Source organism: Moschus berezovskii, chromosome 26 (genome assembly GCF_049115385.1).
Source record: "Moschus berezovskii isolate FMDL1 chromosome 26, NW_MosBer_1.0, whole genome shotgun sequence".
Classification (NCBI taxonomy): Eukaryota; Metazoa; Chordata; class Mammalia; order Artiodactyla; family Moschidae; genus Moschus; species Moschus berezovskii.
In genome coordinates this window covers 38577620-38603088 of record NC_142485.1, presented here as the reverse complement: position 1 = coordinate 38603088, position 25469 = coordinate 38577620, and the positions used below count along the sequence as shown (strand labels likewise).

The 25469-nt window shown below is 45.6% G+C and overlaps 1 long non-coding RNA gene across 1 annotated transcript; it reads right to left on the bottom strand.

The window, feature by feature from the left end:
• Window positions 1-18410: 18410 nt before the first annotated feature.
• LOC148773772 (uncharacterized) lies at window positions 18411-24906 on the bottom strand. Its single transcript, XR_016036523.1, has 3 exons — window positions 24810-24906; window positions 19552-19626; window positions 18411-18653 (listed from the first exon to the last, which is right to left on the bottom strand). It is a non-coding gene; the product is annotated as an uncharacterized LOC148773772 (long non-coding RNA).
• Between the last annotated feature and the right edge of the window lie 563 nt (window positions 24907-25469).

The window sequence follows — 25469 nt, the reverse complement described above, 5'->3', positions numbered from 1 at the left end:
TGCTAAATGCAGCCATGAAATTAAAAGACGCTTACTCCTTGGAAGGAAAGTTATGACCAACCTTGATAATATATTAAAAAGCAGAGACATTACTTTGCCAACAAAGGTCTGTCTAGTCAAGGCTATGGTTTTTCCAGTGGTCATGTATGGATGTGAGAGTTGGACTGTGAAGAAAGCTGATCGCCGAAGAATTGATGCTTTTGAAGTGTGGTGTTGGAGAAGACTCTTGAGAGTCCCTTGTACCGCAAGGAGATCCAACCAGTCCATTCTAAGGGAGATCGATCTTGGGTGTTCATTGGAAGGACTGATGCTAAAGCTGAAACTCTAATACTTTGGCCAACTCATACGAAGAGTTGACTCACTGGAAAAAACTCTGTTGCTGGGAAAGGTTGGGGGCGGGAGGAGAAGGGGACGAACGAGAATGAGATGGCTGGATGGCATCACCGACTCTGTGGACATGAGTTTGAGTGAACTCCGGGAGTTGATGGACAGGGAGGCCTGGCGTGCTGTGATTCATGGGGTCGCGGAGAGTCGGACACGACTGAGTGACTGAACTGAACTGAACTGAACTGCATTTTGGACTCTTTTGTTGACCATGATAGCTGCTCCATTTCTCCTAAGGGATTCCTGCCACAGTAGTAGATATAATGGTCATCTGAGTTAAATTCACCCATTCCAGTCCATTTTAGTTCACTGATTCCTAGAATGTTGACGTTCACTCTTGCCATCTCCTGTTTGACCACTTCCAATTTGCCTTGATTTATGAACCTAACATTCCAGCTTCCTATGCAATATTGCTCTTTACAGTATCAAACCTTACTTCTATCACCAGTCACATCCACAACTGGGTATTGGTTTTGCTTTGGCTCCATCACTTCATTCTTTCTGGAGTTATTTCTCCACTGATCTCCAGCAGCATATTGGGCACCTACAGACCTGGGGAATTCCTCATTCAGTATCCTATTTTGCCTTTTGATACTGTTCACGGGGTTCTCAAGGCAAGTATACTGAAGTGGTTTGCCATTCCCTTCTCCAGTGGACTACATTCTGTCAGACCTCTCCACCATGACCCGCCCATCTTGTGTGGCCCCACACAGCATGGCTTAGTTTCATTGAGTTAGACAGTGCTGTGGTCCATGTGATCAGATCGACTAGTTTTCTGTGATTATGATTTCAGTGTGTCTGCCCTCTGATGCCCCCTCCCAATACCTACCATCTTATTTGGGTTTCTGTTACCTTGGTTGTGAGATATCTCCTCACGGCTGCTCCAACAAAGCACAGCCGCTGCACCTTACCTTGGACAAGGGGTATCTCCTCAAGGCCACCCCTCCTGACGTTGAACATGGAGTAGCTCCTCTTAGCCCTCCTGTGCCCACACAGCCACCACCTCTTGGATGTAGGGTAGCTCCTCTCAGCCACCGGCCCTGACCTTGGGCCTGGGGTAGCTCTATTTGCCATGAAGTGATGGGACCGGATGCTAGGTCTTAGTTTTCTGAATGTTGAGCTTTAAGCCAACTTTTTCACTCTCCTCTTTCACTTCCATCATGAGGTTCTTTAGTCCTTTTTCGCTTTCTGCCACAAGGGTGGTGTCATCTGCCTATCTGAGGTTATTGATATTTCTCCCAGCAATCTTGATTCCAGCTTGTGCTTCATCCGGCCTAGCATTTCTCATGATGTACTCTGCATATAAGTTAAATAAGCAGGGTGACAATATACAGCCTTGACGTACTCCTTTCCCTGTTTGGAACCAGTCTGTTATTCCATGTCCAGTTCTGTTATTTCCTGACCTGCATACAGATTTCTCAAAAGGTAGGTCAGGTGGTCTGCTATTCCCATCTCTTACACTCCCCAGGTCGGTAGGTGCCCAATATGATACTGGAGATCAGTGGAGAAATAACTCCAGAAAGCATGAAGAGACAGAGCCAAAGCAAAAACAACACCCAGTTGTGGATGTGACGTGATAGAAGCAAAGTCTGATGCTGTAACGAGCAATATTGCATAGGAACCTGAAATGTTAGGTCCATGAATCAAGGCAATTTGGAAGTGGTCAAACAGGAGATGGCAAGAGTGAACGTTGACAGTTTAGGAATCAGCGAACAAAAATGGACCTGAAAGGGTGACTTTAACTCAGATGACCATTATATCTACTACTGTGGGCAAGAATCCCTTAGAAGAAATGGAGTAGCCCTCATAGTCAACAAAAGAGTCCAAAATGCAGTACTTGGATGCAGTCTCAAAAACGACAAAATGATCTCTGTTCATTTCCAAGGCAAACCATTCACTATTACAGTAATCCAAGCCTATGCCCCAACCAGTAACACTGAAGAAGCCGAAGATGAACGCTTCTATGAAGACCTACAAGACCTTTTACAACTAACACCCAAAAAAGATGTCCTTTTCATTATAGGGGACTGGAATGCAAAAGTAGGAAGTCAAGAAACACCTGGAGTAACAGGCAAATTTGGCCTTGGAGCACGGAATGAAGTAAGGCCAAGGCTAATAAAGTTTTGCCAAGAGAACGCACTGGTCATAGCAAACACCCTCTTCCAAAAACACAAGAGAATGGACATGGACATCACCAGATGGTCAACACCAAAATCAGATTGATTATATTGTTTGCAGCCAAAGATGGAGAAGCTCTATACAGTCAGCAAAAAGAAGACCAGGAGCTGACTGTGGCTCTGATCATGAACTCCTTATTGCCAAATTCAGACTTAGATTGAAGAAAGTAGGGAAAACCACTAGACCATTCAGGTATGACCTAAGTCAAATCCCTTATGATTATACAGTGCAAGTGAGAAGTAGATTCAAGAAATTAGATCTGATAGACAGAGTGTCTGAACTATGGACAGAGGTTCTTGACATTGCAAAGATTAGCACGGTCTTTTTAGTGCTTAGTTTTTCAACAAGACCCTTCGGCAGCTCCCACTTCCTCTCATCACTGTAGGGGAATTGATCCTGTTGCAGTGAATTAAGAAAAGTTTTGTTTTCTTTTTTTTTTTTCTATTTTGTCTTTTGAGTCTTTCCCTACTTCATTGTTTTTGTTCAGTTGCTCAGTCCTGCCCAACTCTTTGTGACCCAATGGACTGAAGCACACCAGGCTTCCTTCTCCTTCATTTCTTTTAGATTGCTCAGACTCATGTCCATTGAGTCGGTGATGCCATCCAACCATCTCATCCTCTGTCATCCTTCTTCTGCTGACTTCAATCTTTCCCAGCATCAGGGTCTTTTCTAATGAGTCAGCTCTTCACATCAGGTGGCCAAAGTACTGGAGCTTCAGCTTCAGGATCAGTCCTTCCAATGAATATTCATGACTGATTTCCTTTAGGACTGACTGGTTTGATCTCCTTGCTTCCTAAGGGACTCTCAAGAGTCTTCTCCAACACCACAGTTCAAAAACATCAATTCTTCAGCACTCATCCTTCTTTATGGTCCAATTCTTACATCCATACATGACTACTGGAAAAACCATAGCTTTGAATAGTCAGAACTTTTTCAGAAAGTTAATGTTTCTACTTTTTAATAAGCTGTCTAGTTTGGTCATAGCTTTTCTTACAAGGAGCAAGCGTCTTTTAATTTCAAAGCTGCAGTCACCATTTACAGTGATTTTGGAGTGCAAGAAAATAGTCTTTCACTGTTTCCACTGTTTCCCCATCTATTTACATGAAATGATGTATCAGATGCCATGATCTTAATTTTCTGAATGTCGAGTTTTAAGTCAGCTTTTTCCACTCTTCGCTTTCACTTTCATCAAGAGGCTCTTTAGTTCCTCTTCACTTTCTGCCATAAGGTGGTAGCATCTGTAATCTGAGGTTATTGATATTTCTCCCAGCAATCTTGATTCCAGCTTGTGTTTTATCCAGCCTGGTATTTCGCATGATGAATTCTGCATAGAAGTTAAATAATCAGGGTGACAATATACAGCCTTGACTTACTACTTTCCCAGTTGGAATCAATCTGTTTTTCCATGTCCGGTTCTAACCATTGCTTCTTGACCTGCATACAAGTTTTGCAGGAGGCAGGTCAGATGGTCTGGTATTACCATCTCTTTCAGAATTTTCCACAGTTTATTGTGATCCACACAGTCAAAGGCTTTAGCATAGTCAACGAAGCAGAAGTAGATGTTTTCTGGAATTGTCTTGCTTTTTCTATGGTCCAACAGATGCTGGCAATTTGATCTCTGATTTCTCTGCCTTTTCTAAATTTAGCTTGTACATCTGGAAGCTCTTAGTTCACATATTGTTGAAACCTAGCTTGGAGGATTTTGAGCATTACTTTGCTGAAAATCAACAGTCTGCATTGATAACTAAGTTTCTTCTTTGCAGAAGGAGCTACCCCTCACCCGAGGCCAGGGGCGGCGGCTAAGTGGAGCTACCCCACGCCTGAGGTCAGGGCTGGTGGCCTAGAGGAACAACCCCAAGTCCAAGTGGCGGAGGCTGCACGGGCGCAGGAGGGCCAAGAGGAGCGACTCAATGTTCAAGGTCAGGAGGGGCGGCTGTGAGGAGATACCCCTCGTCCAAGGTAAGGTGCAGCGGCTATGCTTTGCTGGAGCAGCCATGAAGAGATACCCCACGAGCAAGGTTAGAGAAACCCAAATAAGATGGTAGGTATGGCGAGGGGGCATCAGAGGGCAGACACACTGAAATAATAATCACAGAACACTAGTCGATCTGATCACATGGACCACAGCCCTGTCTAACTCAGTGAAACTAAGCCATGCTGTGTGGGGACACCCAAGACTGGCGGGTCATGGTGGAGAGGTCTGACAGAATGTGGTCCACTGGAGAAGGGAATGCAAACCACTTCAGTATACTTGCCTTGAGAACCCCATGAACAGTTTCAAAAGGCAAAATGATAGGATACTGAATGAGGAATTCCCCAGGTCAGTAGGTGCCCAGTATGCTACTGGAGATCAGTGGAGAGATAACTCCAGAAAGAATGAAGGGATGGAGCCAAAGCAAAACAAAAACCCAGTTGTGGATGTGACTGGTGATAGAAGTAAGGTTTGATGCTGTAAAGAGCAATATTGCATAGGAACCTGGAATGTTAGTTCCATGAATCAAGGAAAATTGGAAGTGGTCAAACAGGAGATGGCAAGAGTGAACATTGACAGTTTAGGAATCAGCGAACAAAAATGGGCTAGAATGGGTAAATTTAACTCAGATGACCATTATATCTACTACTTTGGGCAGGAATCCCTTAGAAGAAATAGAGTAGCCATCATGGTCTACAAAAGAGTCTGAAATGCAGTATTTGGATGCAATCTCAAAAATGACAGAATGATTTCTGTTCGTTTCCAAGGCAAACCATTCAATATTACAGTAATCCAAGCCTATGCCCCAGCCAGTAATGCTGAAGAAGCCAAAGATGAACGGTTCTATGAAGACCTACAAGACCTTTTACAACTAACACCTCAAAAATATGTCCTTTTCATTATAGGGGACTAGAATGCAAAAGTAGGAGTCATGAAACACCTGGAGTAACAGGCAAATTTGGCCTTGGAGCACGGAATGAAGCAGGGCAAAGGCTAATAGAGTTTTGTCAAGAGAACGCACTGGTCACAGTAAACACCCTCTTTCAACAACACAAGAGAAGACTCTACACATGGACATCACCAGATGGTCAACACCAGAATCAGACTGATTATATTCTTTGTAGCCAAAGATGGAGAAGCTCTATACAGTTAGCAAAAACAAGACCAGGAGCTTGTGGCTCAGATCATGAACTCCTTATTGCCAAATTCAGACTTAGATTGAAGAAAGTAGGGAAAACCACTAGACCATTCAGATATGACCTCAATCAAATCCCTTATGATTATACAGTCGAAGTGAGAAATAGATTTAAGGGACTACATCTGATAGATAGAGTGCCTGATGAACTCTGGACGGAGGTTGGTGACATTGTACAGGAGACAGGGACCAAGACCATCCCCATGGAAAAGAAATGCAAAAAAGCAAAATGGCTGTCTGAGGAGGCCTTACAAAGAGCTGTGAAAAGAAGAAAAGTGAAAAGCAAAGGAGAAAAGGAAAGATATAAGCATCTGAATGCAGAGTTCCAAAGAATAGCAAGGAGAGATAAGAAAGCCGTCCTCAGTGATCAATGCAAAGAAATAGAGGAAAACAACAGAATAGGAAAAACAAGAGATCTCTTCAAGAAAATTAGAGATACCAAGGGAACATTTCATGCAAAGATGGGCTCGATAAAGGACAGAAATGGACCTAACAGAAGCAGAAGATATTAAGAAGAGGTGGCAAGAATACACAGAAGAACTGTACAAAAAAGATCTTCACGACCAAGATAGTCACGATAATGTGATCACTGACCTAGAGCCAGACATCTTGGAATGTGAAGTCAAGTGGGCCTTAGAAAGCATCACTACGAACAAAGCTAGTAGAGGTGATGGAATTGAGCTATTTCAAATCCTGAAAGATGATGCTGTAAAAGTGCTGTATTCAATATGCCAGCAAATTTGGAAAACTCAGCAGTGGCCACAGGACTGGAAGAGGTCAGTCTTCATTCCAATGCCAAAGAAAGGCAATGCCAAAGAATGCTCAAACTACCATATAATTGTACTCATCTCACACGCTAGTAAAGTCATGCTCAAAAGTCTCCAAGCCAGGCTTCAGCAGTACGTGTATCGTGAACTTCCAGATGTTCAAGCTGGTTTTAGAAAAGGCAGAGGAACCAGAGATCAAATTGCCAACATTCGCTGGATCATGGAAAAAGCAAGAGAGTTCCAGGAAAACATCTATTTCTGATTCATTGACTATGCCAAAGCCTTTGACTGTGTGGATCACAATAAACTGTGGAACATTCTGAAAGAGATGGGAATACCAGACCACCTGACCTGCCCCTTGAGAAACTATATGCAGGTCAGGAAGCAACAGTTAGAATGGGACATGGAACAACAGACTGGTTCCAGATAAGAAAAGTACTACATCAAGGTTGTATATTGTCACCCTGCTTATTTAACTTATATGCAGAGTACATCATGAGAAATGCTGGGCTGGAAGAAGCACAGCCTGGAATCAAGATTGCTGGGAGAAATATCAATAACCTCAGATATGCAAATGACACCACCCTTATGGCAGAAAGCAAAGAGGAACTAAAAAGCCTCTTGATGAAAGTGAAAGAGGAGAGTGAAAAGTTTGGCTTAAAGCTGAACATTTAGAAAACTAAGATCATGGCATCTGGTCCCATCACTTCATGGGAAATCGATGGGAAAACAGTGGAAACAGTGTCAGACTTTATTTTTTTGGACTCCAAAATCACTGCAGATGGTGATTGCAGCCATGAAATTAAAAGACAACTACCTCTTGGACGGAAAGTTATGACCAACCTAGATAGTATATTAAAAAGCAGAGACATTACTTTGCCAACCAAGGTCCATCTAGTCAAGGCTATGGTTTTTCCAGTGGTCATGTATGAATGTGAGAGTTGGACTGAGAAGAAAGCTGATCACCGAAGAATTGATGCTTTTGAACTGTGGTGTTGGAGAAAACTCTAGAGTCCCTTGTACCGCAAGGAGATCCAACCAGTCCATTCTAGAGGAGATCAGTCCTGGGTGTTCACTGGAAGTACTGATGCTGAAGCTGAAACTCCAATACTTTGGCCACCTCATGCAAAGAGCTGACTCATTGGAAAAGACTCTGATGCTGGGAGGGATTGGGGGCATGAGGAGAAGGGGACGATAGAGGATGAGATGGCTGGATGGCATCACCGACTTGATGGACATGAGGTTGGGTGAACTTCAGGAGTTGGTGATGGACAGGGAGGCCTGGCGTGCTGCAATTCATGGGGTCGCAAAGAGTCGGACACGACTGAGTGACTGAACTGAACTGAACCGAACCTATTATGCAGACTTCATCTGTACCTGTTGCCCTCTATCTCTGCAGGAGCCACACTCTGCATCTATTATTTTTTAACTTCTTCTAGCCATGCCTTTATACTTTATCGCATCATAAACCTCCCCTTGAAGTTTGTTTTTCCCTCTCTTTCTCTGTTACCTCATGTTGATACTTAACTTATGGTGCACTCTCTTTGGAAGCCACCCCCTCGGAGTTTGCTTTTCCCCTTTTGTATACAGGAAGAAAGTCACCAGGAAATCTCCAAAGGACAATGGACCCAACTACCGGGACCAACTGCCAGACCCCAATACCCAGCTACCTGACACTGGCCTATCGACTGTTTCCAAACAGTGCAAAAGAGAGAATTCAGGACCTTTTGTCCCATATCTCCAACCCCTGACTGTGATCCCCGACTGTATGATCTCCTGGATTCCCGATGGATGGGAGACAGGCTCTTTGATGTAGGAGCCTACTGAGTTCTCCCTTCTGCCGGCTTAATGATTATAGCCATCTTTCTGTTTCCTCCAAACTCTGTCTCTCCAAATTTTATTTGTCTCCAGTGGGCAGAGAAAACCAAGATTTCAGTGGCAACAATGCCATCGAGTCTGGCTGGTCCCCCCTCCTTCCCCAGGATGACTCCTGCCAATGGGGGTCTTGAGGCATTCTGTGTGACCTCACTCACCCCTTCCTCTGCCCTTTGTTGACCTGGCCCCCGATTGTGTGGCAATGGCCGGGGCCTCTCAGGTGTCTCTGCCTGAGTGGATGGGCTGCAGTCCACCTGAGAAAGGTGGAGGAGCCAACTGCAAGGTAGGTTTTCAGGAGAGAGAGAGACATCTGTGGTTGAAGAAGGGTTGGGAATAGATGCATAACATTTAGGGAGTCAGTGTAAAGGATCACTTTCAGTATAAAAGTACAAGAGAGAAATGTGACCCAATGCTTTTAGTTTATATTTTCTTTTCTATTATTATAAAAGTACTATTGCTTGGGCCAAGGAAGTAAAACCCTCACAGCTATCCTGTAGAATTAAGTAAGACTTATTTAAACAGCTTGCTACAAACACTTACTCTATTTTTAGGTTGATGTCACTAAACTAAAATAGATCCCTACTTAGTGAAAGATTCAAATGCTGATGAAAAGATTAAAAGTGAAAACATTTTATTGCTAAGTTGCCTCAGGACAGAGAGGAAAACGTCAGAATGTATAGTTAATGTTGGATGGAAGAGAGGTGGGTGAGTGGAGGCTAGAGACCATGACGCGTTATGACCTGCTTTGACCTGTTATGTTGGGAATGGGCGAGTGGGTGCTTGTGCTCGGGAACACTTTGGGATAAAGCAACTTAATGGGTTCTCTCCAGACCTTCGAAACCCTAAGGATTAGGTCGAGACTTCCTTCCTTTTCTCCTTCCCTCCTTCCCTCCCTGATCCCCTCCATCCATCCATTTATTCATTCACCTGTATGTTGACTCTTCCATACTAGGACCTGTTCATAGAAACAAATGTTTGACTACCTGCTCTATGCCAGCCACTGTTCTAGGTGCTGAGAATGTGAGATAATAAAACAGGACTTGTTGCTTTGGAAATTTACATATAAAGAAAAAGAGAGAGATGAACACTGTAAAGCAAAACTGAGTGGAGAGGAGGAAGAGATGGAGAAAATTTTCAGTTATTTACCTGGTATGCGTGTGTGCTAAGTCACTTCAGTCATGTCCAACTCTTTGTGACCCCATGGACTGTAACCCACTGGGCTCTTCTGTCCATGGGATTCTCAAGGCAAGAATACTGGAGTGGGTTGCCATTTCCTTCTCCAAGGGATCCTTCCAACCCAGGGATCAAAACTGCATCTCCTGCATCGGCAGGTGGGCTCTTTATCACTAGGGCCACCTGGGAAGCCCCTTATCTGGTATCCTTTGGTGCTTTTCACTCAAGAATACATTGATGAATTATTTGTATTAAGAAATACTCTAGCCCATAAAGCCTCACCTGATTCTGGTCTATGCAAGAGCTTGCTTCAGTTCAGTTCAGTTGCTCAGTCATGTCCGACTCTTTGCAACCCCATGAATCACAGCACGCCAGGCCTCCCTGTCCATCACCAACTCCCGGAGTTCACTCAAACTCATGTCCATCGAGTCAGTGATGCCATCCAGCCATCTCATTCTCGGTCGTCCCCTTCTCCTCCTGCCCCCAACCTTTCCTAGCATCAGAGTCTTTTCCAGTGAGTCAACTCGTCGCATGAGGTGGCCAAAGTATTGGAGTTTCAGCTTTAGCATCAGTCCTTCCAATGAACACCCAGGATCGATCTCCCTTAGAATGGACTGGTTGGATCTCCTTGCGGTACAAGGGACTCTCAAGAGTCTTCTCCAACACCACAGTTCAAAAGCATCAATTCTTCGGCGATCAGCTTTCTTCACAGTCCAACTCTCACATCCATACGTGACCACAGGAAAAACCATAGCCTTGACTAGACGGACCTTTGTTGGCAAAGTATATCCTCCCATGATTGCCCTTAACTAGTTGGTAGTAAACCCATAAATTGTAATGGAAACATTTACAGGGGACTTTACGGCTTACAAATCATTTCCATGTGACTAACAGTAACATTAATAATAGTAAATAATGTTTGCCACTTCCTCTTTAATGAAAACAACAAAACTTTTAATGTCTTATCCAAAAATATTCCTCATAGCAATATTTATAGGTTAGGCCATTTTACAAGATGGGATTAAGACATGAAATAATTTGTTCAGAGGAGTGCAGATTGAAAGTAGGGAGCACTTTAATTCAAACCCAAGTGGGTTTGACTCCAAAGACCTTGTTTTTATTAAATATTCAACAATCCCAGAAAACTAATTTACTTACTGAATTATATAAAATCAACAAATACTTTAGCTTGAGTTTGATTCCAACACTTGGGACATACTTATACTACAAGGTTATTTGTTGTTCACATGAAATCCAAGCTAAACTGGGTTCCTGCATTGTCCCTGCAGCCCTCCTCATGTAACAGCATGCTCCAGGCTGTGCTGTGGTGACAGCGCCTCCAGATCTTAGCATCTTAAAAGAGCCAAAGTTAGTTCTTGCTCAAGTGACGCCAACCCATTAGGGCCCGGGTGCTCTGATCAGACTCCACCCCCAAGGAGCAGCCACCACCATGGATGCTGCTGGTCCTGTGTCTGAGCAAGGCGCTCTCAGGACTCTCATGCTGGCGATTAAGGGCCCCAGCCCTGAAGGGAAACATCAGTTCTTCTCAGAATTTATTAACCAAGCAGGTCCAGTTGTTTAGTCACTCAGTTGTGGTCCACTCTTTGCGACCCCATGGACTGTCGCCCACCAGGCTCCTCTGTCCATGGGATTTTCCGGGCAAGGATCCTGGAGTGGGCTGCCATTCCCTTCTCCAGGGATCTTCCTGACCCAGGGATTGAACCTGCACCTCCAATGTCTCCTGCATTGGCAGGCGGATTCTTTACCACTGAGCCATCAGGGAAGCCCGAGGGAAGCCCCATAGACCCTGTTTGAATGAATGAGCATGATTACCTTCCTATTGAACACTTTATGGCCCCTTCTCAGTTCTTACTATAATTTTTAAAAATGTGGAAAAACATTCTAAGCTTGTAGATCACACTAAACCAAGGAGAGTGCCTGTTGTGTCCCTGTGGACTGTAATTTGGAGTTCCTTGCTATACAAGGTGAATTCTGGTAGCTTTAGTTACGCATGCCTTATTTCTTGTTTTCTTTTTCACATCTCCTTCCTTTATAGGGAAAGAAAAAAAGAAAAACCTTGAATGTGAGAAAATGGGTGGTGCCTGCAAGTATCAAAACACCCATGGGTGTGTCATCCTGCCTGGAGAGTGCAAGAGTCGGAAGAAACACTGCTGCAGAGTCTAGTTTCAGCATCGGAGCCTCCACAGCAGCATGAGACACTCCGCACCACTGAGTCCTGTTTAATAAGAGCCACTGCTCACTCGGGTCCCATGGGGTCTTTCTGAGTGCATGAGGTCATTAACTGGATGGGAAGATTTCAGTTGGAAGTCTGGTCACACCACTCGTTAGCTGATTAACTCTGGACAGGCCTTTTCTTTCCCAGGTCTCAGCCTCTGCTCCTGGAACTGTTGAAATGGAAGTCCTCCACAACCTAATTTTGTTGGTGGTGGGGTTTAGTTGCTAAATCATGTCTGACTCTTCTGTGACCCCATGGACTGAGAAGCCTGGTGCCAGGCTCCTCATTCCATGTGATTTTCCAGACAAGAATACTGGAGTGAATACTGGCAAGAATAAAGGAAAGTTGTCCTTTCCTTTTTTAGGAGATCTTTCTGACCCAGGGATCAAGCCCGCATCTCCTGTGTCTCCTGCATTGGCAGACAGAGTCTTTAGCACTGAGTCTAACCTGTTAATATATGTCTACAATTTCATGGATGGGGGGAAAGAGCTTTGAGGGTGTGTGTGTGTGTTATAGAAAGTCACCGAGGTTTTGTGTCCCTTTGTGGAAGGGCAGCTGTGTTTCCATTGGCATATAGGTTTCCACATGGTCAACATGTGCTTAACTTCACAAGAGACAGCAAACTGCTTTCCAAAGCAGCTGTGGTCACTGCTGATAGTCTCAGTGGCCTCTGAGTTTCCAATCTCTCCATGTTCCCATCCCTTGTCACACCTCCATGTAAAATTCTCAGTGTTTCTCAGTTAAAAGGATGAAGGACGAATTCTCTAGTGTCTCGGGTCCTTCATCTGTTGGCCATACTTTCTCGAGTTTCATCTTATCTCAGCCTGGTTCTCAAACTAACCCCTGACACAGTGTCAGTCATCTTTCTGGCGCACTGTGTTCTCCTCACACTGGAACACACTTAAGCTACTTGTCCTCCGACTTTCCCTGCCTGAATTTGTACTCACTTTTTATAGTTTCAGCTCACACATGGCCTTCACTGGGAAGACATCCTTCATTCACCCAACTTGAGTAAGAGAAGAGACTTTGGTTCCATGGCCTCAGCTACCAGTACAGTTTCTAGCACACAGTAGGTGTTCAATAGATGTTGACAGAATAGTCAATGAATAAAGAAAACGATAGAATGAGGCCTCAGCTTTCCAATTTAATTCAGGGATGATCCATTAAATGTGAATTCTTTAGTTTCCTTAATTCAGGAAGTTCCATCAAACATGAGTCCATCATACAGCGGAAGTGCTTACCATGTGATGAAGACAATTTATTTTCTTCTCAGGCACATACTTGTGTGAGAATCACACAAATTAAGCATTCTACTACTATGTCCACAACCTAAAGAAAGAACAAAAATGTCTGTTTTTGGAAGAAAGTCTTGAGATCACTATCCAGGGGGAAGAAATAATTCAGTCCAACCAGGAATCCACAAAATACACTGGCAGGAAAGTATTCTGTCTTATACACCTCTTTTCCCTCATTTTGTCCCTCATATTATACTCGCTTGTTCAATAGAAGAACAGACTGAATTTCAAATTTGTTATGAATAGAAATTTTATGCTGTAATTTCGAAAGTAGGATCAGAGACTGTAAACAGCTCTCTTGAGCTGACATTTACAGCCTGTTATTGTGCCCTCCGAGATGGGCCATTGTGGGGTTATCAGATGTCTTTTGGAAACAGCACATTAAAATTTTGTAAGTTTGTGTTTTCATCTTTCTGGCAAGGGATCCCACTGAAGACAACATGGTAGCACAGCCCTCAGATATTTACTAAAATCTGCAAACATACTCACAAATATGCTCCACGCACTTGAAGAGTGTCAGCAATACTCTGACGGTCACTCACCATTCCCAAACTAAGAACATACCCCTGCTTTCAGGGTTTCTCAGACAAGTCTTACAATTAAGATTAAAGATGTAAACATTAAGACCCCGAATGGACCTAGGACCTAGAAGAGCCCCAAGGATCTAGAATAATCAGGGCAGCAGCTGAGGGGAGAAAGGTTTCTAAAAGGGAAAAAGGAATAGCCCACCTGGCTCCAAACCAGCACTAAGGTTGGTTTTGGACTTCTCTGGTGGTCCAGTGGCTGGGAGTCCATCTGCCAATGCAGAAGATCCCACATGCCTCGGGGCACCTAACCCCATGTGTCAAACTGCTGAGCTTGTGATCTAGAGTCCAGAATCCGCAACAAGGGAAGCCACCGCAATGAGAAGCCTGAGGACCACAACTAGAGAGGTGCCCCCAGTCACCGCAACTAGAGAAAGCCCGGGCACAGCAGCAAAGACCCAGCGCAGCCAAAAATAAAAAAACAGAAGAAGGTTGTTTTGCTTGCTTCTTAGGAGGCGGCGGAGATAAGCAAGGGCTCCCATGGACCCTCCAGTCTAGCCTGTCTACTCTGGGTCATTAGTAGAGGTCACCAGCTTTAGAGCCCAGGTTGAGTGGTCAGAGGGCTGGCTCTCATTGGCTTTGGCCTGAGGGGGATCAATGCCCTGTGGGGTCAATGACAGGTCTGGGGGCAGGCTCACACTCCCCGCTCTTCCCACTCACGGACATCAACCTTGTTTGCACTTTCTTGAACTGCTCATTCTACCCTCAGGCTGGAGGAAAGGTGCTAGCACTTGGCTTCCAGCACAGAGCTTGCTCATCATGGGTCCTCATACCTGCAGCTCTGTGCCACATCGTGGAGGCTGTCATGATGCCCACCCATGCCACCCTGGGCTTCATCACGGCAGCTGTGACCCAGGAGCTCTGACCCCTGGACCACCCATTGCTGGGACCCACAGATATCCTAGCGCAGTGCCAAGAATCTCACATGAGGAGTTCTGCGGCTCTGTCTTCATTCTTCCCCAGGACATCCCCTCACAGCCCAGTGGAGGAAGGGAATCTACGCCCCCTTCTCTCTGATTGAAAGTGAGGAAACTGACTTGGAGTCACTCCTCTGAGTGAGGCCACAGAATTGATCACTGTGCCCAATGGGCCCACAGCAGAGAGCGGCTTGTTGACCAGAAGCAGACAGAGGACGGGGTCTGGGGGTGGGCATCGGGGGAGCTACTGTATCCATCCAGTCCCTGCTTGCTTAGCTCATTATCTGTCAGGTTTTGTGAACTAACACCCTGGGAAGCATGAGGAGCCCTGAGCAGTGAGACCTAGGAAAGAAATGATTGGTCAGATGAGTTTATTTACATTAGGTAGCTCAGATGGTCCAGAATCTGCCTGCAATGTGGGAGATCTGGGATAGATCCCTGCGTCAGGAAGATCCTATGGAGAAGGGTATGGCTACCTGCTCCATTGTTCTTGCCTGGAGAATCCCATGGACAGAGGAGCCTGGCCAGACCATGGGGTCACAAAGAGTCGGACATGACTGAGCGACTACATGGTGTGATGTGATGATTGGAGGAAGTGAGTGAGGGGAGACACAGGACAGAGGGTGGTGGGCACAAAGCACAACATGGCAGCAAAAGACAAGACTCCCTGCAGGAGGCGAGGCGCCAGCTCTCAGGGACCCTCCAGCCCCTCTCGGTGTTCAGCCACACCAGCCACTTTTCTCCCGCACATCCAGGTGATCTTACTGCCCTCTGAGCTATCCCGTGACTTTCAGCACTTCTGTGACGCAAGGAGTGACCACTCAGGGGGTCATACCCCCGCGTTCCCTTCTTTTCTCATCCCTCCTACCTTGCTCAAGATATGGGGCAGAATATACATCTGTGTTTTTTCCCAAAATGCCGTGGTTCTACCTGTATGAATTACCTCCTTCTAAAAAATACCTCTAAGCTTCCTCTTTTCTCTTGCTCTGCAGCCAGGAACAAAATGCCTCTGGAATGAGGCAAATGCTAAACTTCAGGCACTGCTAAAAAAATCAGCTCAGACACAGGTTAGTAGGTGGAAGGTTTAAAAAAGGAAACTATGTATGATATGACTATGTCATCATATTAGACTTTGAAGAAAGCAGATGATGGTTTGTTTCCATTCTTTCCCATTGATTTCAGGGTTTCTTCTCTATGCCTCCAGGGCAGTTGGCCTTCTGCAAACCCAGTGGGGAAACTTCCCTTTTCTATTGTTCCCAGATTAGCATCCCTGAGCTGCTTTGGGGACACCAGGGCATCTCTCTGAAAGTAGAGCAGGTTGGAGAAAAGAAATTGAACTCAGATAGATGGAGAAACAGTGGAAACACTGTCAGACTTTATTTTTTTGGGCTCCAAAATCACTGCAGATGCTGATTGCAGCCATGAAATTAAAAGACGCTTGCTCCTTGGAAGGAAAGTTATGACCAACCTAGACAGCATATTAAAAAGCAGAGACATTACTTTGCCAACAAAGGTCTGTCTAGTCAAGGCTATGGTTTTTCCCATGGTCATGTATGGATGTGAGAGTTGGACTGTGAAGAAAGCTGATCGCCGAAGCATTGATGCTTTTGAACTGTGGTGCTGGAGAAGACTCTTAGTCCCTTGGACTGAGAGGAGATCCAACCAGTCCATTCTAAAGGAGATCAATCCTGGGTGTTCATTGGAAGGACTGATGCTAAAGCTGAAACTGCAATACTTTGGCCACCTCATGCAACGAGTTGACTCACTGGAAAAGACTCTGATGCTGGGAAGGATTGGGGGCAGAAGGAGAAGGGGACGACAGAGAATGAGATGGCTGGATGGCATCACCGACTCGATGGACATGAGTTTTGAGTGAACTCCGGGAGTTGGTGATGGACAGGGAGGCCTGGAGTGCTGTGATTCATGGGGTCGCAGAGTTGGACACGACTGAGCGACTGAACTGAACTGAACTAGTCACACGGGAATACATCAGGGAAGGTTTTCCTCATTGTTAGTGGACAAACAGAGCACAGAGGTTGCCTGGTCCTAATGGTTATTAAACAATATCTATTAACTACAAGACCCTGATGACAGAGACGTGATTCACCACACAGGACAGTTCTGGGCAGGGTCAGCAGAAGGACAGCAGGAGCTGCACGAGCCCAAGATGGCATCAGTGATGCTAACAGACATCCAGGCACCCTCCTTCTGGTTTTCCTTAATCTGCTGTTTCTCTCTTCTCTCCCTGGGCTTTGGCTGAGCTGTCCCGAACTTAAGTCTCAGCAGCTGGGGGTGAGATTTCAGTTTTTTCTCACCCAGAAAATCTTGGGCTTCTCATAAGAAACGATCCCCCTTATTCTGAATGAAGAATTTTTCTGTAAGAAATGTCTTCAGAGTGACTGACTCAAGGATTCTTGTATTTTACCTCTCAAGATGATGGCTGATTACTCATCCTACATTTATGCAATTAATCAGAACCCACCAACTGAAGCATGTTGAAGGTGATCATGATGGCCTTCCTACAACCGGAAGTAAACTAGTGTTAGTTACCTTACACCAATACTAATATCATCCCTAATGGTATCCATGAGGAAAAAATAAGACTAGAGATATTCAGTGTGGTGTTTGAGTTTGTATGTGGTGAAATCAAAGTTGGAATCAGGAATCTGACTCTAGATACTGAATTCTTTATTACTGCAGGATGTTCTACTGGTCTCCTTCCTCAAGGATTAAGTATTAGAATCAAGTGAAAAATTATTATACATTTTAAAAGAATGATAAAATGGCTCACAACACTCCATACACTAGTGATAATCTAGAAATTAGAATTTAAAAATATTTTTATATCGACCAAGCTGATTTTAAAATTCCCTGTAAAGAGAAAACTTGCAAGAATAAGCAGGATAATTTTTATAAAGAACAACGCAGTGACTTTCATTACCAGTTATTATAATTTATGATGATGCTGAGGCTTGAAATATGTGATTTTGGCTGAGGAATTTTAAAAAAAAACAAACCTGAGGCCAAATAAAGAAGCCAGAAACAGTACACTGATTGTTCATCTGCAAAACCTGAATTTTCTGAATTTTTACTTATTCATGATGGAAAGTCAAGTGAAAGTGTTAGTTGCTCAGTGGTATTTGACTCTTCCCTACCCCATGAACTGTAGCCCAACAGGTTCCTCTGTCCGTGGGATTTTCTATGCAAGAATACTAAAATGGGTTGCTGTCTCCTCCTCCAGGGGTTCTTTCCAACACGGAGAGGAAACCTGGGTCTCCTGCATAGCAAGCAGATTCTTTACCATCTGAGCCATCAGGGAAGCCCACTCATCACTGATTGGGACCCAGTTATAGAACTGGTCCTCGTCACATCGCCGCAATGCCAGTCACACTCTTTCTTTCCCGTGAGATTGTTTAGGTTTTGCAAGAACGCTCCTGTCTCTTGTCCTTCCTCTTTGTTCCCCGCTTCCTGGGCACCTTGCATCCTGGCTCCGTCCTCCCACCCTAAACCTGCTCTGTAAACTGCAGAAAGCTGTGGTCCTGTAAAGGCCTGCTCCCTCCCCAGAGGGAGGAGAGTGACACCTGTATGGAGAGGTGGCCCACTCAGCAAACTACAGCAGGGGCCACGCCTTGGACAAGTGAACAAGGAAGACACCGAATGATCGCACCTCCCTCAGGACTCCAGCCTCAGGCCCAAGTGGTTTAAGGGTCACATTTGCTCTGTGAGTGAAAACACTTTGCAACATTTAAAGCATAATATCAATTTAATTCTTATAACTGTCTCCCTCCCACTGCCTACCCTGACATGGAAAACAACTTTAATCAGTCCTAATGATAAAACATTCGATTGTGTAGACGTGAGAACTGTCTGCTTTTATTTTCACAAGAAGAGACTTGCTCAGGGTCTCTCGCTGGGTTCCTCAGCTGGGCTGCCTCCATCAGCTCGGCTTTATTTTGCAGCAAACGGTGAATGCCCGGCAGGGTCCTCTGAAGGGCTCACAGCTCGGCGTCCCTTGTTTCAGGCAGATTCCACCCCGAAGATGGCAGGGTCTTTCAAAATTGAGCGCCCTAGTGCTGTCTGGAAAAGCAAAAGACATTTATATGAAGCCTCGTGGAAGTCCCATGAGGAAATCTGGGGGTCTCACTGGGATCCCCTTCTTTCCCAGCTAAACACCAATAGCAAACATCCCCCTTGTATCCCTCACCCTCTGTTCTGAAGTAAGATGTCAGTGTTGCTGATGAACCTGGTTCGAGAAGATCCCACGTGTGGGAGCGACTAAGCCCCTGAGACACCACCGTGAGCCTGTGCTCTGGAGCCCGGGCTCCACAGTGAGAAGCCCCTGCAATAAGAAACCTGTGCCCCAGAACTGGAGAGTAGCCCCCGCTCCCCCAAATTAGAGAAAAGCCCACGCAGCAACGAAGACCCGGCACAGCCAAAATAATAATAATGATAATATATATATATACCCTTCCTGCCACTGGGACACCTGGGTGTTAACCACAGGGTCAGTAACCACTGCCCCTAGTGCCTCACCAGTCACCCCACCTCCCCATCATGCAAAACCCACCCAGCTCTCACAGGCTCATCAGATGGAAGCCTTGTCCAGTGGAACTCAAGGTCACACCATGATGTGTGGCAAGAGGTCTCCATTCCAGGTCTGAATAAAGGAACTTTGTCTCCATACTGGGTTATACCAGTCAAGTGATTCAACTGATTTAGTTCACAAATCATCTAGATTATTCCAGGGAAAGGGGAGGAGGGAGAAGGTTACCACCAACAAGACGTTTAAGGTCATGAAGACTCAACAACGTGCTTTGGAAAGAATTCTCTAATCACTCAATGCCTAATTTGGGGTGTGGAAGTGACCTACTAGTAGCTCTGTCATGCTTTACTTTCTGATGATGGTTGACTTAGGGAAGGAAAAACCCAGTAATGATAAGAAAGGGCATCGTGGCTGGTATTTACCGGGCAGTACCTGGAAGAGGATCGAGAGAGCGGTGAGGAAGACATGGAGGAGCCTCATTGTCCCGGAACTGAGGTCCCGGAAGGCCTGGTGGGAAGAATCAAGGACAAAGTTAGAAGTCCGAGGAGCTCAGGGCCTCCAGGACCAGAGCAGACACGACCTCCTACCCTGGGGCCCTGCACCTGCCTCAGCAGGGGGAGTGTGACTGCTCCATCCTTTCTTGCTCCCTGAACCCCAGCTGTTGCTCGCCTTGGGTTCCCTCAGACCTGGGGTTTCAGATCTGGGGTTGAGGCCCTCCTGTGCCCACATCTATGGAGGCGGCGTCCCCGTGACACAGAGGCTACAGCATCCAAGGCAAGGGGTAGGGTGGGAGTCTGGCTGTTACAAAAGGAGGGTAAGGCCAGCCCCTCGCGGGTGAGGAGGTTCATTAGAAAAGATTTAGAGCCCAGTTGATTGGATCTTCAGGGCTACTTAAAAGGAAGATCCAGAACGGTGGTGGGTTAGTGGATTCCTAGAGAATCCATGTTAAAGGAAGAAAGAGTTTGTATTGGTTAAAAATTAGTGGAGAAATATACCCAATTATTTCTAGGATTTTAATTTTAATGTTTACTTTCATTTAAATCTATCATAGTTTTTCTGATTATAAAAAAATAATACACATCACAAAGTTTCAACTAAAAAACCCCCAAAATTTCAGGTCATAAAGAAATGCAAAAATGAAAGATTTTTTAAAAACCTATAGGCCCACCCTTCAGTTATAACTACTGCCTACAATTCAGAATATTTCTGCTCTTTTCCTTTGCAAATGAAATTGTGTAAATATTTATTTTTAATTTAAAACATAGAATCTTCACACTCAATGCCAATGTGTTTTTACCACTTAAATATTATCTTGGAAAATTTTAAATATCTGTTCAAATGAATTTGCCTCATAAATTTGTATGACCATACATATATCTTGAGAAATTTATATAACACTTACTTTTGTATAAATTCCTATAAGTGGAATCTCCATATATATATGCATTTTTCAAGTTTTAATGGGTTTTGTCCAATTGCCCATGCTAGAAACTGTTATACCACTTTATCCTCTTACTGACAATGTTAAAAAGTATATTTGACAGTCAGTATTCTCATTACTAGTGGTTTTAAGAATTTTTTCAATTTTTCCAAATTGAAAGAGGGAATAATATTTTATTTTTTGCTTTAATATATTTTAAAAAATTGTTTCTGAGGTTGAACTTTTTTAACGTTTTTTGGTTATTTTTGTCTCTTACACTTTACCCATTTTTCTATTCATCTTTCCTTGCTGACTTCTCAGAATCCCATGTATATTTAAAGTCACTAATCCTATATTATATGTGTTGCAAAAAATTCTGGCTTGCTTTTGGCTTTGTGCTTGCTCATCTAATAGATGAAATTTATAGCTACTCTTAGAGATTACATTTGGTTTTCTTCAAAGATATTTATTAGTATGTTTATATACTTCTGTCTGTGTTCCTGGTTAGTTTCATCCTTAATTCTTTCAAACCTGGAATGGAGGCTCTTCTGAATACCTATGACAGACAAGTCCCCAGCAGTGACTTGAGAACGGTTGCTTGCACCATCCAGCACTATGAATTTCCTGAGCCCACAGACATGCCCTTACTCCCACATGTCTCATATGGAAGACTCATGTCTAATTTCACATCTCTGTCCTCTTAGGAAACCTAGTGTTGCATAGAAGGGAAACAAATGCATACATGATTGGAAGGAATTGAAAATGATCAGGGCCACCCTGGTGATCCGAGTACAGCAGGCTGTCCGCGAGAGGACAGGGGGACAGATTTTATACACCCATCAGAGCACCTAAACCACACAGCCTGCCTGGCACTACCTAGTCCTGGTCAGAGATGGTTCTGTTCCTTCTGCTCTTTTGTTTGTCTCTGCCAGAGGCAGCACTATGTAATCTGAGCTATTAATAACATAGCTCCTCAAGTTCAAGATAATCAAATCTCCCTCTTCAGCCTCTTTCAGAGTGCACAGCTATGCTATGCTCAGTGATTCTCTATTACCAAATAACATTTAAATTACTCCATCAAGTTAAACACAATGTTGTCACTTTATTGACCAGTTCATTGAAATTACAGGTTTTACTAAAGGAAAAAAAAAGTGACACGTGGGTGATTGAGTCTGAGAACTAGATTTCCCTTTACATGTTTTTGCCTCCTTTTAGTATAACCTTTCTGGGTCCTTCAGAGTGTTTTTTTGTAACTTGATTCTTAGATATTTTATGGTTTTACTTTTTCAGTCACCTTCTTTTGCTATATTTTATAATTGACTTCTGTCTGCATAAGAAAAACTGTGAATTAGGAGTAATAATTTTGTCACTAGCCTACACTGAACTCTTATTCGTTTAGATTTTTTGTGGTTACTTTGTGATAGTTTTCCAGTCCTAAAATGATAGATCTGTAGGAATTATCATTAACCTCCTTGATTCTGATGTGTAGGCCTCTTATATTCTGCTCTCAATGAATGGCATTGACTCACAATGGCTGGAACCTTTGGAGATCATCTAACTCAACTTCCTCTTCACAGAGGAGGAAACTGTGGCTAGACAAGGTCAAAATCATCTCCTGGGTTTATCCTGTGGCAGATGTCTTTTATGTTGCTAAATCTTTCTCAGTTGCGTGTGTGCGTGCTTAGTTTCTGTAGTCATGTTTGACTCTTTGTGACCCTATGGACTGTAGCCTGCCATGTTCCTCTGTCCATGGGATTCTCCAGGTAAGAATATTGGAGTGGTCAGCCATTTCCTTCTCCAAGGGATCTTCCTGACAAAGGGATTGAACCCAGATATCCAACATTGCAGGCAGATTCTTTACTGCTGAGCCACCAGGGAAGACTCCTTTCTCAGTTACCACAATGCAAATATTACATTTTTACCCATTCCCCCTGTTTTCTCATTTCTCTTATTCCTCCTTTCACATCAAAGATCAACTTCCTCAATCTTCAAAAATGAAATAAGGTTTTTCAAAAACAGTTCTTTAAAGACAGCTTTTTTCTTTTTAAATAAGTGCTTTCATCCTTTTTCTTTAAAACATGTGATTTATTCCGTAAAACTCTTTGATTTTTCTTCCAGAACTTAATGAAGAATTTCAACTCATGCATGAAGCACAAATTGTAGTTTCAGCCAAGATGTCCCTGGGTGGTCAGAAATGACTGTGTCCAGTGAAGAAATTGAGGGAATTTTAAGGACAACACTAACACCCAGGGCTTCTGTGACACTGGGATTGAGTCTAACAACTCTTGTGGAGTCAAAATTGAGATGACTGAATTCATGTCAAGATTTCTGTCTGAAAAGTTAGTTCAGTTCAGTTCACTCGCTCAGTCGTGTCCAACTCTTTGTGACCCCATGAACCGCAGCACGCCAGGTCTCCCTGTCCATCACCAACTCCCAGAGTCCACCCAAACCCATGTCCATCAAGTCGGTGATGCCATCCAACCATCTCATCCTCTGTCGTCCCCTTCTCCTCCTGCCTTCAATCTTTCCCAACATCAGGGTCTTTTCCAATGAGTCAGCTCTTTGAATCAGGTGGCCAAAGTATTGGAGCTTCAGCTTCAACATCAATCCTTCCAGTGAACACCCAGGACTGATCTCCTTTAGGATGGACTGGCTGGATCTCCTTGCAGTTCAAGAGACTGTTAAGAGTCTTCTCCAACACCACAGTTCAAAAGCATCAATTCTTTGGCACTCAGCTTTCTTTATAGTCCAACTCTTACATCCATACACGACCACTGGAAAAACCATAGCCTTGACTAGAGGAAAGTCAGAGCAAGATAAAAAAACACATTGGGCATAGGAATGCGGGCTACTGCTATTTATTGACCCTGACAGAAATCTCTGGAGGATGTATGGGCAGTAAGAGAAATTGTCCAAGGGAAAGATGGTTGATATTTTCAAAGGAGAGAAAATAGAAATGTAGGAAGAAGGGAGGGAGCGAGAGCAGTCACAAGAATCTCATAAAATTCTTCTCCAGCTTTTGGGGACATAAAAGGCCCCAGTCTGCTCCCCGCGTGCTTCTCCAGCAGAGCAGGCCCAGGAGCATGTGGCCCTGGGTTAGGACGTCTCTTCTCTTTGAGGAGAAAATCGGATGCCGGCAGCTCAGTTCTCACCCGGCTCTGCTCTGAGCTTACTGACTCCACTCTGACAGGACAGGCCTCACTCTGAGCCCTCGTTCTCTCCCTAGAGAAACAGAATGACGTCCTTGTCGTCATGAATGAGTTGGGAGTCCTGTTACCTGTCGACCTTGTTTCACCTACAAGAGTCCGAGGTCTTGAAACCCTAAGACTGAGTATCCTCAGCGTTGAGCCCTTAGGTGTGAACCAGACAGAGAATAACTCGAGCCTGGAAACAGGAAGCACCTTTGACAGAACCAGGAACGTGGGATTCTTCTCCTTCTTCGTCTGTGCCCAGGCTTCTCCAATCCGAGCCCGGGCTCCCACGCCTTCCTTGCTGGACCCCCACGGGCCTCTCTCATTGCTCTTGACTCAGAGACTCAGGACCCCCGGCCCCCAGCCTGCCCACCTCTGCACACACTCCAGTCTCGGGGTCCTGCTTCCAGTGAGAACAAGAAGGGGCCCTTCAAGCCCCCGAAGCTCTGCCTCAGGTGGGTCCCGGGGAGGCACCATCCCACGTGCGCCCGGGTGGCTTTGGGGCTTGGGCCGCGGTCGGCCGCCGTGAGCGCCGGTTGCGCCCGGAAGTGTGTCGCGCGGAGCATCCTGGGACCCTCCCTGCGGCCTCAGACGGCCTCCGGGGGGCGTCCTCGAGCGGCCGTCCCCTCCGCGGGGAGCAGGACAACACCGAGGTCAGGAGGAGTGAGCCCCGGGTGGACGCAGAGCCGGGCCCCGCCGCCGCGCGTGTCGCGTCTCGCAGCCCCCTCGCTCCCTCAGAAGCAGCCTCAGACGCCCCTGGGATGTCGTGTGGAATAATGACTCTGGACCGAGGCTTCGGACCCCGGGCTCCGGTCCCGGCTCCGCCTCCGACTGCAGGTCACGTCCCTTCGCGGCGCCTCCGCGCCCTCGTCCGCGAGATGCCAGAGCTGGGTGAGCTGACCCCCAGGTCCCCCCGGTTCCGAGGCGCGTGGCTCCAGACGCTTCCGAGAGGCACGGGGGCCCGACGCGGAGGGGGAAGCGCGGGAGGACGGCCGCTCGCCTGGTCCTCGGGCTCCCGCCTGGGGCCCCCGGAGGAGCCGAGACCCCGTCCGCACGGGCCCTCAGCTTCGCTCACTCACCTCCTCTCCCTCCTGTGGGCAGCGGGGCCTGAGGAGTCTCTCCTTCGTCCTCCAGGGCCTGTTCCAGGAGGCGCCCTGACGGCCCGCCGTGTTCCCATCACTGGGCGATAGTGAACCAGAGAAATCACTGAGTGGGCACCTGCAGACGCGCGGTGCCTCCTGGCAGGGACCCAAGGGCCAGCGCCTGGCGCCCAGGGCCTCTGTACCCGGCCTGGCTCATCGGCAGAGACTGAAGGGGACGCGAGGCTGCAAAATTCGGGGGGCTCGTCACTGTCCCTGCGTCTCAGCAAGCTCAGGGAGCCAGTGACCGCCGACCCCGAGAGCTGAGCTTTTGGGCGAGTGGCGGGTGTCTGAGGGTCGGAGCGCTGCTGCAGCGCCAGGAACACTGAGGACGGGAGGAGACAGAAGGTGGAGAACAGTTCTCTGTGACACTGTGGCACGGCCTTAGGGCTCAGATGGTCAGATCCCCCTGCAGAAGGGAGGAAGTCAAGAGGAAATAGCATGCCAGCAAGAAAAAGAGAGAAAACCTGTCTGGAGAGACAGTGCAGTAAATCATACCTAGACTTGCACTTTAACCATCGCATCAGCGGGGAAATAGGGGGCAGGGGCCGGGAAGCAAGAAACTCTGTTGAGAAGAGGCAAGAGTCTTGGGGTCTTAAG